We start from the raw sequence: 16340 nt of genomic DNA on the forward strand, positions 1-16340 counted from the left end.
GAAAAGTGACCAGCGTATCCTCTGGTTTTATGGAGCAGAGTTACACAGCTCAGCCCCTCCTCCATCGGTTGCAACAAACTAACTAAGCTTTTTCCTCTGAGGAAAAAAAAAAAGCAAATATTTGGCTGCTTGGAAATAATTCCAGTAAAAAAAAAAAAAGAAAAAAGGATACTAATGCCTTGGAAACTAAAGTAGCATCACCAGCCTCTCTTATCAAGGTAACGCCGCGCTGAACTCCGAATCCTACCTGAGCACATAACCAATTAATCTCAGCTGATATCATTTTGCTATATTTTTTATTACTTTAACAAAACAGAACTATAAAAAGGGATAATATTTTGCTCTTAAACCTCACATTAAAACTATGACAATACGAAACCGCGATGTTTTTACTCAAGATTATCGTGTTGTCCGAAGCCAAACTGCAACCTGTGCAAGAGCAGGAAACGCTACAGATGTTTAGCTGACTGTTGCGCGAACTGATCCTGAGCCGGCGTACTGACAGAAACAGGCCAAAGGAAGGTGATATCTTTGTTGTATGCACACATGGACACGTGGAGGCAATCGATTAGCGGTGTCGATCCAAGCAGCAGGAAAGCAGCGTCACAAATCAGCAGGACGGGATCAAAGGCAACACGAATGCTTAAACTGTAAGCCCCAACGTTGCTGAATTTAAGCACAACATGAATCAACAGCACAAAAGGTACTTAATGAGTCAGACAAACAAAAGCCTATGCCATCCTTTAAATGTCTGACACATTAAGAGGTATAATTCACGAAACAAATATCCTCATTCCATTTGAAGCCTCAGAAAGTTGGCACCGAAGGACTGCAGAGCTCCACGAAGCAAAGACAAACAGAACAGAAGGGGGGAAGTGAGAGTGGAACACAGCAAAAAAAAAAAAAAATCTTGAGAAAGATGTGACCTAGCAGAGAGAGATGGTGGTGGGAGAGAAAAGAGGAAGCAGAAGCAGAGAGTGGTCAGATAGGAGGATATCTACCCCTGCTGCTCCACAGCGCTCCGCTGCCTGGCTGCCTGCTCAGGGAGTGTTAGTCCACCTCCATGAGAGACAGGTACAGCAGGGCACTGAGCACAGAGTCCAGCCTCCTTTACACCGACACACAGGCACACACACGCACACACACACTGAATCGAATCTGCAACCATGAGAGCTGGATGAGGGTGGAGCTAAAACAGGTACTACTGTGTGCAAGTGGCTGGTCGATACCAGTCTAACATTTTTACGTTATTTCCTTTTTCATAAAGCACAAAAAGTTTATACACAACTGTGATAAAAAAAAAAAAATAGTGTATTTAGGTAATCCATGTACTATGAAAAGAAAAACATCTACTTGTAAGTTGTAATTGCAAATCCTCCTTTTTGTTTATTTAAGTTGATGACACCATAAGAGACACAAGAAAGGAGTAAGCTTGACATAAGTAAACACCAATGAACTGAAAAGGTGCTTAAGAATGGGAATTAAGAGAAAACAGTAATTATAAATGAAAGCATTATAAAGAACTCACTATATCAAGGCATGTGTGTAGAGGATTGAATATTGATTCACTTCAAACTGGACTTAGAACTACAGCTAAGTTAAATTGATTAAAATTCTTTAAACCAAATTGTTAAAATCTGATTGTTTTTTAAATCTTTTTCTCCCTTCTCTAACTGTATTTTCTTGATTTGTCTTATTGTCCTAAGTACACCCCCAAAAATAGCAATCTGTTCCTCTGGTAGGAAATGCTGACAAAAAAGAAATTCGATTTGAAGGTGGGAAGAGGATAAAATCTATCTCTTCACATAAACTTTGCTTTGGAATAAATCTTGACACAATGAAACATGTTTACCTTGATCAAATATGTGAGTAATCCACTTCCACAAGTCTCAGTGCCATTTTTTCCATTTTTCATTGGACTATTTTTGCTGTTTATTTTGTTTATACTTTAAAGCTACAAGCCAGACATTTACAAAAATTGGTCACACTTTTTATACAGTTTGCTCCCCATTACACATCACGTCACAGTTGGCTCACTGGAGAGTTGGAATGCTTTTGTTTTCAGTGAACATTTATCAATGAAAAAAAAGCACACCCCAGGATGAGAAAAACAGCTTGTTAAAAAAAAAACAAAAAAAAAAACTGAACGGTGCATTTGAAAATGTGAAGGTGTATTATGGGAAATGTAGTTTCAACAGTGTTTAAGGGTTTTCTGCTTAGCGATGCAGAAATCTAGGGAAAGTGGCAGGAAATCTTCAAACCGGGGTTTGAATACTTCCTCATGTTTTTCCCACAGCGAAAGGACATTTGGAAATTCTGCCTTGGAGTAATCACCAGAGTTAATGTCAAGTCAGCACAATACTGCAAATTTCTCTGGGCTTTTTTTTTTTCTTCTTCTTTTTTTTGGTCTTTCTGCACGTAACATCGGTGAACGTGTTCCTAGTGCAGCTCAATTTAAACAAACAACACACACCTTCCTGGGCAGCTAAGAGAGCACATAGAGAGAGAGAAAGAGATAGAGAGAGACAGAAAGAGAGAGAGACAGACAGAAAGAGAGAGAGAGAAAGAGAGAAAACACACACACCGTCCTGAAGGGTCTACGTTTGAAAACTACAAAAAAAAACAAAAAAAACTGAAGGAGTCAGGGAAAGTGAAAGAAAGACAACGTGTGGTCAGCCGCGTGCTCGATTTCAGCTGCCATTGAAATCAACTGGCTCCTAAAAGACTGAGCAAAAACCCAACAAGAAAGTGTTTATTAGCAGAAAGGTCAGTGATTAACGGGTGGACAATGAAAGAAATGCCTTATGTATTAGCATGACACCTGAAGGAGTGTTCCTGGCATCTATAAATAGAGCTTGGCAGCAATGACTCACATGGAACCCAGGTTATGTAATCGGATTACAAGACAAAGACAAATGAATACTATAAACGGGACGTTACTATGGTTATGGAAGAGAAGGAGATGAAGAGTTAAGTCTCTGTGTGCAACCAAAGCTGACGCAGCATAAGATGCTCTGTTTGCTGAACTGATCCAGGAACGGGATAAAAGAGCGATATTTAAAAAAAAAAGAACATAAATTTGAGTGAACCATGTTTGTGTAAAAATATGCACGTGTGTGGGTGTGTGTGTGTGTGTGTGTGTGTGTGTGTGTGTGGGGGTGTGTGTGTGTGTGTGTGTGTGGGCTTGTGTGTAATGCCTTTCAAACAATGAGTGATTGTGAGGCGGGGAGTGACTGAAGTTACTTTAAATCAAAGATTAACTGTCAGTCATTAGTGTGAGCCAATTGGGAGCCTTGCACTCCTCCGAGAGTTTCGGATGTTCCAGTGGCTGCACAGCTGGACCCTCGGACCATCGGGTCAACAGTTAACCTTTAAACCCATCAACCAGTCAGGAGATGGACTAAAAAAAATAAGTTCTTGTCTACTCAATCACTGAACCTGGCTACTAAATCACTAATTAGACCCTGTTCATTCCCCCATGTCCAATACTAATATGAATAGATTTTTATTATACTTCAAATAATAAATTATATCACTAAATCATTAGGGATTCAGGGAAACATTACAATTCTTCCAATTTCTTTGAAGAAAATAAGCTTCTTGCATATACAAATGCAGATATTCTATTAAACAAAAAAAAAAAAGTAAAAACTTCAACTTACAGGCACTTAGACTTAATTATTTAATCATTAACAGGTCTGGGTCCAAATCATTTTCAAATGACTGGTGTCAGGGTAACCACCTACATTGGTTTCTAGCTCTGAAGCCTGCTTTTATGATTTATTTATTTTTTTATTTACATATGTATGCGCCAACTCGTGTTGCTGGCATGCCTGCAGTGGAGAACTATTATGAATGAACAATCGCCACTGGTAAAAGTGATTTGGGTGGTCAGAAGACATTTCCAAGGGCAAGGGTAACACTGCACTACGTAGGTTAATGGCACCCAAGCTAGATGAACTTCGCCATCATTTGTAACTTCAGCTATATTGTCTGGCATTACTGCTGTTGGCCTGGGCTAGAAAATGGTGCAATTTGTATCACTGTTGCCTTGAAGCAAGAAGTTATGGCTTCAAATCCTGGCTGGAGTGTTTCTTAATAGAGAAACACTCCAGCCAGGGAGGGAAACTTGCATAGTTTCCCTCCCTGCCTGATTGGGTATTTCAGCTTCCTCCCCACATTACTTTTAGGTTAAGTGATCGTTTTATGTGAAGTCCTTAGGTATGACTGTGTTTGATTATTTGTCCTGCGTGTCTTTATGTTGTCCTGTGATGGACAGGTGACCTGTAAAAGGTCGTACCCCACCTCTTGCTCAGCGTGAGACGGGCAGCATAACCCAGCCGTGACCGTACGTCTTATCCGAGAAATTTTAAGCAAACATTTGAGGAGACGCTAAAAAGTAAGTGGAAACTGCAAAATTGCAAAAAGGGCGTCCACGGCATTTCACATACTAATGCAAGACATACTAAAATATCCATGAAGGCTAAAGGGATTTAAGCACAGGTTGCCTCAACAACATGCCATGAAAAGTGGTTGCCAACGAGGTAGGCAGTCACCAATATCAAGGTTTTAAGGCGTTACCACCAAACAAAATCTTTTTACTGAGTAAACGCCATTGTGCCTCAAGCTCGAATCACCCTTCCTCCACCTGTTGCTGCACATTGCCAGGTCAGCTGGCTGAAAGAAAGCTTCCACATTTTTTCCCTGGTATAAAAGAACACAAAAGAACCTTCCTAACCAAAGGAAAATATGCAAAGAGCAAAACAGAAGAAAGAACTATATAAGGCAGAAAATGAGTACTGCAACACCAAGAGGAAAACAGTCAGTGTTTTCACGCTATTCTAATCTTTGCAGAGATCATTGACTTTAATTACTTTGTTGCACATAGTTGGGCTGTAAAAAAAAAAAGCCTATAAAAATTCAAGTATCACATTGAGACAATCAGCAGATACTTGATGACTTACCTAACTGACCTAGATCGGATTTCAGAAGGGAAAAAAAAAAAAATCAGGATCAGTAATTTGGCTATTACAAACTAAAAATAACTAATACCAGCATTGCACAGGGGTTCTCTCATGTGTGCACAGCAGCATTAATACAATGAGGGGTTTCGTCACAAAGGCAATAGAGGGATCATTGTTCAAACTGGCCTGTTCACGGGATTTGTTGTCAAGACAAAAGGAATGTCATCAGATTTATCCTTTAAACCAATTATCAGAGGATAGTTTGTGCTATGGACAAGATCATGCAAAGTTTGCCAGGGGTCTTTGATCATCACAGCAGACTAACTTTCACAGTTAAAGTCATTTTGTCATCGTTCATGAGAGCACAATCACTCAGAAGAGCCACAAGAAGAGAAACCACACAGAGAAGGAGGAGAAGCTGATACTTCAGATAAGTTGGTTGCTGAAAGAAGCCTGGGTCAGATATGTACATACATATGCAATGAACATTGAAGGTTAACAATCCTGGAATCTTCAAACCAATGAATATTTGTGAATAAACTCAGCAAAAAGGCTGCCAAGGTACTCAACGTGAACAAAAGTACAAATACCAAGTAAAAAGCTTCGTAAAGATCGACACTTGGTTTTAAAAATGCCAGGCTCTTTTGTGATGTAAAAGGAGACCATTAATTTCAAAGCATTTCCGACATAAAATGTAACATTTACCCCTAATTGAGCTGACAAACAAGCTAATCTGTTAGGAAAAAAAGGTGTGGTAAACTGGCTGCTTAAGTGAGCACACCCTTGAACTAACATTTTATTCAAGTTCTTTTTATCTCACTTGTCGTTTCTTTGTAGGAGTCCACCAGCGCTTCACGTTTTAATTTGACAAAATATCCAAATCAATCAGATTGTGAGGGAAAACCCTCCCCAGAAAACCCCAAAAAGATTTTCTGTCAAATTTAGGTGTGAGCTGTGGCTCCTCTATGCAACTATAATTATTTGAAGTTATTATTTTGGTGATTTGGGAATATACTTTCACTGTGATGCAGAAAATAAAAACCCTCTTCATCCTTTGACCTCTTACTGACAACTGAGTGCTTTTGGGTTAAAACCAGGGGGTAAATATAACTGTTCATAGCTTTATTTTCATCCTCGTCTCTGGAAAAGTAACCCCAGAGTTACTTTTCCAAATGCTGCTGCCACCATCCTGATTTGCTGTGGACATGGCTAGCTGCTTTAAATTTGCCAAACATACTTTTGGGTTCTGCTGTCCAGAAGTTCACATATTTATTCATCAAATGATGAGACATTTTCTGACAAGGATCATGTGAAATTTAGCCTTAATGTTTCCTTGAAAAGAAAAAGTCAAGACACAAAAAGAAATTTGGAGATTCCTGCGACATGAAGACAAGCAGGACTGAGCACTTCTGCAATTTTTTTTTTACTACTACTGTTATCAATCTCGAACGAAACTCCTGTTTTAGTGATGTGTGTGTTTTTTGTTTTTTTTTTTACTTTCACCTGACTGAGACGTTTCACCACCGTTTGATCCTTTCCATCCTCTCTAAAACACAGATTCATCTGAAGAATGAAAAATGAGCAAATCCACTAAACTTTGTTTCAGGTTAATCAATTTTGATTGATGGCTGGTGTGAATTCAGCAACACTTGATGCTGAAAATGAATAAAACTCTGCTTCAGTAAAAAGTAAACGTATTAGGCAACCTCACCTTTTTTTTTCTTTTATAATAAATTATTGTGATTTTCAGATGAATTACACAAGATAAATGCTAGTGAGCTGTCTTCAAATATTTTATCACCTCTCACTCGAAGACCTGGCCTTTTAGCCAGAGTATACCTTTTTAAGAACCACTGTAAGTAAATGAGTAGCGCGTCACAAGACTAGATTACTTTCACTGTTTATTTACTGCAGAACAGAATGACCTCTTGATCTTGCTCAGACTACATTTTGGTTTCCTGGAAACGTTTCCCTCCCAATCTGATGCAGAAACTCCCTTAAAAACATAAAATAGTCTTCTAATCTCTCCAACTGCTTAATTGTATCAAGCAGCCCTCACAACTAGATATTATTATCATTAAAAAATATATTAAAAAAAAAATCTCTGCAGAGTAGAGCATGTCCTTTAAGCATGACCCTACTTCACGCAAAGCAGAAATTCAGTCTATTTTGCAGCGTCAGTTCTGTGGTGAGCTAGATTATCAAAGTGACCTGCAGGAAAAATGGTCCAAACAACTTGAGAAGAGAGAAGTGATCCCTGCGGCCGCACTTTCAGGACACATGACGTCCACGTGCAGAGGATCTCAGCTGCCAGCGCCTCGACCGCAGCAGGATCAATGGAGAAGTTAGTCACAGTGCTGACTGAGAAGAAGGAATTCTCATTATCTGAGGAATTTCAGAGCACATTATCATCTAAACTACAGTCCATTTTCTAAAACACGAAGCCCTTCATGGTTTTCTCTTCCGTTATCCATTTTTTGCCCTCTTTTCCTCACTTTCTTCCCCTCTTTGTTTCTGCTTTTCTCCAGTCCATGTACCTGTCACCATCATTCCTCCAGCCCAACCAACCTCGAAGACAAGCAGCCAGGAAGGGGGTGGGGGGAGGAGAGAGAAACGGCGAATGGAGGCGGAGAACGGGATGAATTAGGGGGTAGAGGGGGGTATAATTGAGAAGGATAGGAATAAAAGCATCTAGCAAGAAAAAATAAAAGTTCCATCAGAGCCAAAAAGCTCTTAATAGTGCAGGATTTTAGGTGGCTGACTCCAGGTCGCTCTAACTTCGGCACAGAGCAGCGACTCCACTTCATTTAATCTGAGCACCGGCCTCCTCGGCTCAACCTGCCTTTCAAGACCTTCACATTCATATCAAGTGTCACAGAGAACACCGCAATCTGACTCGTACGCCAAAATCTGAGACAGTTATTGCAAAGACGCCTCGGAGTTACATTTATCACGCTCAAGGCAACAGTTGCAAACAGAGGAGCCTCTCATTCAGCAACATAGTCATCACTAATCAGAAGAGCTGCTTTGGCTTTAGAGGCTTTGCTTCCTAAGACAAACACATTCCTCTGGGTAATCAGCTAGCCCGCTCAAGGCCAAAGCTGACATTGTTTCAAACAATTAGTCCTGATGCTGACCGTGTCGCCCTCCCGATAAAGGGTTTCGGTCACACTCCACGGAGTGCCGCGCGCACGGGTGGCACAGGCAATAATCCTTTAAAGAAGCCAGATTTCTTAGGAGATTTTTTTTTTTTCAAAGGTTTGATGGTGGATAACAAAACATATCTCATAACTTTTCTTGTGACACATTTACATGTCTTTTTTTAAAAGAAGTTTTTAAACAAAAATGATGTTTGTTTTTTATTTTGTAAATATTAGCATTGATTATAATATGCAAGAGTTCAGGTTATTGAACTGATTCAGAAGCAAGGTCAGTCAGTGAAAGCACCAGGGGTGGGAGAGTTTCTCAATTAAAACTAAAACAATTAAACAGTGAAAATGCCACACTTGATCTTGTCAAACCGAAGACTGTCTGGCAAAGCAGATGTGTGTTTGTCTCGCGGAGGCTAAAAGTACGAGCCTACAATGCAAAACTAAATGTCTGGCTTGAAACATTACACCTCTGGACCTATCTGTTCTTCAGGCTCTTAATTTGACGTGAGAAAGGAAGTGAAAATTAAAATACCACGAATTCCAAAATGCTATGATGCTACTGCTTTGGAGCGTACTACCGGGTTGCTGCTGAAACTTTCTCTTTGTACTCTGAAGTCTGACTGTTCGAGTTACCAAAAGAAATAGAACAGTAGCACATCCTGATGTTGGTCAGAACACACTGAGCAACCCAGAAAATAATATCTAACGTCGCTGCTACATCTACAGAAAGATGCTGGTGTAAGCTATTTCTTAACACTTCAGATGATTTGTATGTTATTTTTATCAGTAACACACTTGGTGCTGTTACATATCTGTTCGTAAATATGTTTCTTTAGTGTTTTAAATCATAATTTGTCGCAAAATAAAGTTGCATTGGCATGCATTGCTAACTTTAGAACCAAAACAAAGTTTTCTGATTTGCATCAAACTAATCAAAGTTGATTTCCGCAAAGAATATAAATTCTTTAAATGCAGTTTAAGATTTAAGAAATATTCTGTTTCTGGAAACAGTAGAACGAATAAAATCTGCAACATGCGGACTTGTGAAGTCTGGATTTGATTCTTCATTAAAATGCAGCTGTTTGAAATATATACTCTTTTTTTTTTAAAACAAACAAAAAAAATAAAATAAATTGGGGGTTTTTGTTGGCCTCACTGAAAATACTGGCTCACACTGTCTCCTCGGTCATCTAATATTGCAGATCGTCTTGTCTTGTGAGCTGAATGTATTGCCACGCTCCAGCAATGGATCAGAAAAAATGTGTGAAATTAGTTTAAAATATCCGGTTTTATTTTGTGTAGCCTGTTGATCCGTTTTGATGAAGCACAGAATGTCCCTGAAGTTTTAAATAATATTACATACTGATTTCAGAAATAGTTCTGACTTTTATTCTATTTTGATCAGGAGGCCATCCTGTCTCAAAATGATCCCGCAAATCCTTCTGGTGTGAAGCAAACTAGCAAGATTAAAACATTCATCAACAACTTGACTGCCTGTGACCTTTTTGTTTTATTTCCTCCTCCTTCTAGGCTGATAAATGAGCCAACCTTTGTTCACATTCGGGCCCACCCTGTTGACAAACACAGCAAATCAAGTTGAGCTCCAGGAACGGCTTATGTAGCCTATTTTTTCTTTCACCAGCATAAAAAAAAACAGTAAATCAGATCATTAAAAAGAAACTATTTGTCGTTGCATTTCTAGCACTGAACACTTTCTGCAGTGAATGAGTGAAGATCCAGATCACATGCTCACACTAAGCACACAGCTCACCTCATCGGGGCAAAAGTCCACATATTATATGAAGAGCAACCCGGAAGAATGAAGGCGACAATAGTAACTTCTCTGTGTAGTCGCTGAAGCATTTATTTTTTTATCCCCCACCCTGAATACACATGTCATGCCACTCCACTGGTTCCACTGGTTTCATTGCAAAGACTCCTTGATCACCCTTCCCATCACTGATTGCCTTTGTTTGCAATCAGCATGGCTACAGTGAGCTGGTAAAACAGGCATGTCGGGTAAACTTCTTAAGGCAAGTAGCTGAATTGTTTTTTTGTTTTTTCCTGACAATGGATGAGTCAATCAATACTGAAAGAGTCTTTGGTCAGACACACAACCTACAGTCAAATGTTGAGGTGGTTTTAATAAAGAGGTCAAAAAAGAAAAAAAAAAGTCTTTCAAGGCAAAAAGTACAATGAGAAGCAGCAATTTGAACGAGACAAGCGATGTAAAGGAGTCGAAAAGCTAGAAACACATTTTTAAGGTCGGTATTAGCACTTTACCTTTATCCCGGTGCAGATACTGAAGGGTAGGCCAAGGAGACGCAGCCTGTGTGTTTTATTCTACTGGCAATCCACACACGTTTGTCAAAAACTCTCTCTGTCTCTATCTATTCACCGAGCTGTGGTGTTGACAGGCAGAGTGCAGAGGTAAGCGAAGGTGGTTTTGTGTTTACCCTTCTCAGTGGCCAGAGGAGGAGAGGTGGGGCCACTCAGCACAGGTAACCCCCACCTTTCACTCCCTCCTTCAGTATCCCTATTGGTCACTTGATAAGGAATCGGACAAGAGGGAAGGTAAAAGGATGAAAGGGCACAGGGTGTGACGGGTTTGTGATAATCAGGAAAATGGAGAGGAATAATCACAATGTTTCTCATTGCAGCTAAAATCAGCCACAATGCTACTCTAAATATGTCTAATCTGACATTTAGGATAACTACCACAAGCTTACTGATTTCACTGCGCCACGACATAGCGTAGCGTAGCATACTTGCTGTGTTGTAGAGCCGCCTCAATCTGATACCCAGTAACTTCCAGTCCTTGTTGATGGTAAAGCAAAGTTTGCAGCCTCAGGAATGTTCAGTCACACCAAATACATAACCTAAGAAATTTCCGACAACAACCAGTCAGCTGTTTTACGGCAATGCTGCTTCATGAGTAACGGCCGCTGTTCCTCATATCTTGTGTCTGTTATGTCTGACAGGTAAACTGTCATAGACTCAATGAAATAGCTTCACTGAACTAAGAGATGTATCTCAGCTATGTTGATGTCTAAGAAATGACGTAGTTCAAGCGGTAAAACGAATCTGTGGTGATAAGTATCGGCAGTCTTGTTATTTGATCGCCTGACGGCCCAGACTCTGACGTAGCTACATGTTAATTTGGATGTAAACCAGGTAACTGTGATCTGACCACTCAGGATGCAGCTTTAATGCCACATGTGAACGGTCTTTGTTAAAGTTTTATTTTTTCTTTTAATTTGATTAGCCAGGACACATGCTAATACCAAATTAGCATGTGTCAAAGTTATGTTTAAAGATTTCATTTAATGAACCATAATAATGTCTTGTGAACGTTAGAAAAAACATCATAATAAAATAAATATGGTTATGATTTCATTGCAAATGTTGCAGTTTTAACATATCCATCTCCATGTTTTAAATTAAGGTAATGAAAACTACTCCACAAAAGGTGTAAATAGCTTGTCCTATTTTTGTTTTACAGCGTAGCTGTTTCTGTTCGTGCTTCAGGAAAGCTCCACCTGTGGAGGAAACTTATTAAGACAGAAACGTTCAAGGTAATGTGCTAAGTTTATGAAGCAGGAGGACAAAGCGATGCAAGTCTTCTCCGCGTATGATTAGGCGCAACGGCACTGAAACATGTGAGCAGAACTGAGTCGTAATTAAACAGACAATAAACATACTGGCATTAGCTTAGCTTTTGAACTGTTCAAACATGAGCAACAGGAGCATGTCTGTACATATATGTGTGTGTATTCATCCTTAAAAACAATGCACTTTTCTGGGGATAAAATGATTGTTATGCTATTCTACACTGGGGGATCCAGTTTCAACTGTTTCTGACCCTAACAAAAACCAAACATACACTCATATTCATATTCGTTCATTGTTTATGTCGCATTGCCCTGAGGTAAGTCGGATTCCTAAGCTGCATTTTCTTTCAAAAATTGTAGATAAATAAGTGCCATGAGAAATAATGTGACAAGGCACAGTTTCTGCTAATAATTTGGACTCACAATACACTGAAAACAGGTGAATCTACGAATACTGAACAACGAATAGGCAGAGCTGTACTACAAATCAGTTTCCTAACCACTAAAATTAACAGAAGCTCCAATATCAGTGTTGTTGGGTTTTAAATAAATTTTTTATTCATTTGAAAGTCCAGCTTTAAAACTGAATATGCGTGCTTTTATTGTTCCTGAATCACCTGAAACTGATTGAGAAAAATCAGTTTAAGGTGTTTTGACACACAGCGCTATAAAGGTTTAAAAGACATGTTTGCTAGCGGTCATCTGTGGTTCTATTCTGAAACTCAACCTTTCTGTGGATTTGTTCATTAGTGTGCTGCTGGGGGGGGGGAAAGTGTGAATAAAACTAAGTCCAAAGCATTAAGAAGAGAACAACTTTAAGTGTGCACCTTGATAAATCTGGTAATTAGACAGTTCGAATTATCCTGTTGTGCTAAATAAAACCTGAAAGGCCTTTCGGTGGTCACATACTGGGGAATACAGCAAATAGAGGGATAACGCAAACCAGACCAAAGCTGTCACATCGCAGTTATACAGACCAGAAACACAGCAAGTGTCAGAGAGAATAGGAAGGACTGACAATGTGTGGAAGTGTATATAACCTCAAACAACCCCGAAGAGAACGGGAGCCTGGACAGCTATCAGACAGGGTAAGTGTGTTTGTGTGTGTGTGTGTGTGTGTGTGTGTGTGTGTGTGTGTGTGTTTGCTGATCCTTAGTAACGCATTAACCAACAACTCTGTTAATGAAGGACAAGCAATCAGTGATCGGCACTGTTTTTGCTATGCACTTCCATAAACTGTGTAGATAAATCCGTTCAAAGTTTTAAATGATGAAATCTCTCTACTGCACGGCCTGAGGTGCCTGAAGTGAAGGCCACTCAGAATCATAAACCTACGTTACAGGTTGGCTGCGATGGATACAAGCATCAAGGCGACTTTATGGTCTGCACTATATAAAACAAGATGGATTTTTTACTTTTCTGTTTAGACCTACATATCATCTTCAGTCATTGGTGTTTGTTTGTCCTGAGCAAAAAAACACAAAAATATACAGGATTAAAACAGCAAAAAGCATTCCAAGTTGAAGAAATCTAAGTAGATTGGTGTAGCCTAAAACTGTTCTAAAAAGGCACTCTCAATTAGCTTCATGCTTTCAGTGTGTAAATAATCCGGCCTCTAACAAGTTATAAAATGACTAAAATCTACCCCGCAGTGTAGAACACCGTTTCACTACTTTACCATTTTATTAAATAAAGACGTTTTACTCATTTTTGGTGTAAAATGAGCTGGAAACCAAAATAGTCAAAATGAATGTGCCACAGTTTCTCTACATGGTTTCAGGTTCAGCCTAATTGCATTAATTTTTGCATTAACATCTATGCTGGAAAACGTGATTAATGGAAGGCAACATGTAACATTTACTTCAAGAGATGAACTTTTGTGTTTATATTATCTTTCTTTCTTGTTTATATTTCTACTTGACAATCTGCAAGTAATTTTTATTTCCTTTTTTTTTTCTCAAAAATCTGACTGTAGCCTATCCCAGTGGTCAACGTTTGAAAGGTCTAAAGGTGGGCAGAGCAGTGAGTAAATATCCTAAGTATAAAGAATTGCTATGCTATCAGTGTAAATTTTATTGCATTTCCTTCAGCAGTCTAAATGTTTGCAAACTGTGTAAAGCGTTATAATTTTTTTCAGCCGTCACTTAATGGGTGTTAGACCTTACCCTTGACTGGCATGTAATAAAGGTGCTAACTAACTCTTATTGTAAAACCTGGTACGATAAAGTAAAACATGGCTTGGTTACAAACTTGTTATAAACCCGGGCTGATATTTGAGCAAATGTGCGCGTTAGGGCAGTTTTGATTTTATGAATAAATACTTTGGCTGTCAGTGTGCCAGCAGAAAACTAGTCAGAATCACAAGGCTTTAGGTTCCAGATCGCCATGCCCAGGTCTAATCCTGGTGAGCTGCTGCCCTGCAACTCGTTACCAGCCGTCTGCATAGCTGAATGACACACTGATGAGGCAAGTATGCCTTTTAATCCAGGTGTGTTGGAGACGGGATGCACCTAAAAGTTGCAGAATAGAAGCTGTTCTAGACATCGACTTGGATTTAGAGTTTCTGATCTAAGGAAAAGATTCCAGTTTCAAAGTAAGAAAATGAGAAAAGCGAGACATTTGGTAAAAACGTAAAGCATTCAGAAACGGTGCCTTTGTGTGACGTAAATCAGGAAAATGCTGATTTCAACATAACGTTGGGACAGATATAAAGCCATCAATCGCAATGTTAACAGAGACGTAGAGAAACTGGCCCTGCAGGTCTCCTATGAACCATGAAAAGATGTACACAAACAGAGCCGAGGCCGACGCTGGTGGCAGCCTCTTGTTTATCATCAAAACTCCTCACGGATCACAAAAACAGGACAATATTCTTTAATAGCAGCACGGTTTCTGTATGCTTGTGAAACACGGCCCGGATGGACTTCGTGTGGTTACAAATGCTTCGGATCAGAATACTCCATTGGTCCCAGAGAGTGGTTCAAATGCATATTCAGCATAAAATAGAAACTTCAACTGCTCTGTAAAAGACTGAGTCAATTCAGTGTCAAAATCTCAGTGGCCAGCAAGAATACGAATGAAGACGTTGTTCCAGCAAGAAGCACTTTAACTGTGATGTGAATTGGCAGAACACAACTAAAATTAAATGATTACTTACATACAGAATATTTCTTCAGTTCTCTGCTTCCTTCCACTTTGTATAACCAAACTACTTCATATCCAGGTACTCATGCAACTGTTTATCTGTCTTGATTGTTGAGCATTCTGATGAATTATGCAGACAATTAAACATTTCACATAAATCAAAAGATAATTAATTCAATGTAGTGATTATTGTGCCGACTCCTGTTTGGGCAGGCTGACCCTAACATTTGTTACAGTCACACAACCACATTTCCTTACTGCTGACTCTCCCATGATTATAGAAAAGTATTTTAAATGCCAGCTCTTGCATGAAGGGAACATGATCCCGCCTCCAGCCACCTCCAAACCAATCAGAAGCAAGAGAATTGTCTAAATTCTAGTATGGGGTAAATTAGAGTGCACTCCCTCATAAAGCATGTAAAATATCTCCCTATTGTCAGCAGCTAGAATGGGGACACTAATTATCAACTGACAGCAACAGAAAACATGTTCCAGCTGCAAAGCAAACACATCAGGTCATACGACATCTCAGAAAATATGGAACTTCCTTTTGATATGTTCAAAGTCTGGATAAGTAGAGAAATATGCACACTGAGACTGGAAAAAGTGTTTTAATTTTCTACAAGTAAATCTTAATTTAAAAAAATATCCAAATGTTTTACTATAAATTTGATACTTAAGTACGGTAATGTGTTTGATCTTTGATTTTTTTTTTCTTTTTCTTCTGTGACTACATTTAGCACTTTGCCCATCTGGATTTAGAGAGTCTTTTGGATAATTAGGTTTTGATTTGACATCTGCTATAGATTTTTAAATCAACTAATCTAAATGAGTTTAGATGAACAAACAACTGTGAAATATTCCCTCAACACTCCTGAATTGTCCTTCTCTTGTTTGTAATTTGTGAAACATACAGATCACTCGACTACTTTAATATTTTCCAAGGCCTTGTCCTGAAAATCCGACCCTGCTAAAAACTCGAGAGAGAAAAATCCAGAAATTCAGGCCTGTGTGGATTGCAGAATGAAACAAAAACTCAGGAACACTGACACTCTCATGACTCTATCTGAAAATATGTGATCTGTGTTCAAAGAAATCTAAATTAGTCCACATCACGACACATTAGCTACTTAATTTAAGGCAGGGCTAGTCAAACACAGCACCATCATTAGATAAGTAACCTTCAACCCAAAATAACGAGACAGTAACTGAAACAATGTGACAGGTGGGGGGTGACTGCTCTATATTGTCTGTAAACGTTATAGTTACTGAAAACATAAACAGAAATTAAATGAAAAGTGTGTGTTGGGCCTGCAAGGCATGTGAGATCAGCTAGAAGGCCACAGCTGGACAAAATGTCAAAAAATTTCTTCCAAGACAAAAATGATCCAACATGCATTCAACTCAGTGATGTCGTATACGTGAGCATCGGAGGTTCTGGGTCTCATCGTGACGCCGTTCGAACAGCC

The 16340-nt window shown here is 39.1% G+C and overlaps 1 protein-coding gene across 10 annotated transcripts in view; it reads right to left on the minus strand.

Moving 5' to 3' along the window:
• Positions 1 to 16340, minus strand: part of rbm47 (RNA binding motif protein 47) — a 43693-nt gene that overhangs the window by 15670 nt on the left and 11683 nt on the right. The window contains exon 1 of one of the 10 annotated variants that reach the window (XM_088004426.1): positions 10400 to 12338. The exons of the other annotated variants lie outside the window; for them this stretch is intronic. The gene's annotated coding sequence lies outside the window, so the exon portion shown is untranslated. Of the gene's footprint in view, positions 1 to 10399; positions 12339 to 16340 lie in introns of those variants that run through there. 10 annotated transcript variants of the gene reach the window in all.

The sequence above is a fragment of the Poecilia mexicana genome, unplaced genomic scaffold, assembly GCF_051168715.1.
Source record: "Poecilia mexicana isolate PSO_F unplaced genomic scaffold, ASM5116871v1 scaffold_1, whole genome shotgun sequence".
In the NCBI taxonomy this organism is placed as follows: Eukaryota; Metazoa; Chordata; class Actinopteri; order Cyprinodontiformes; family Poeciliidae; genus Poecilia; species Poecilia mexicana.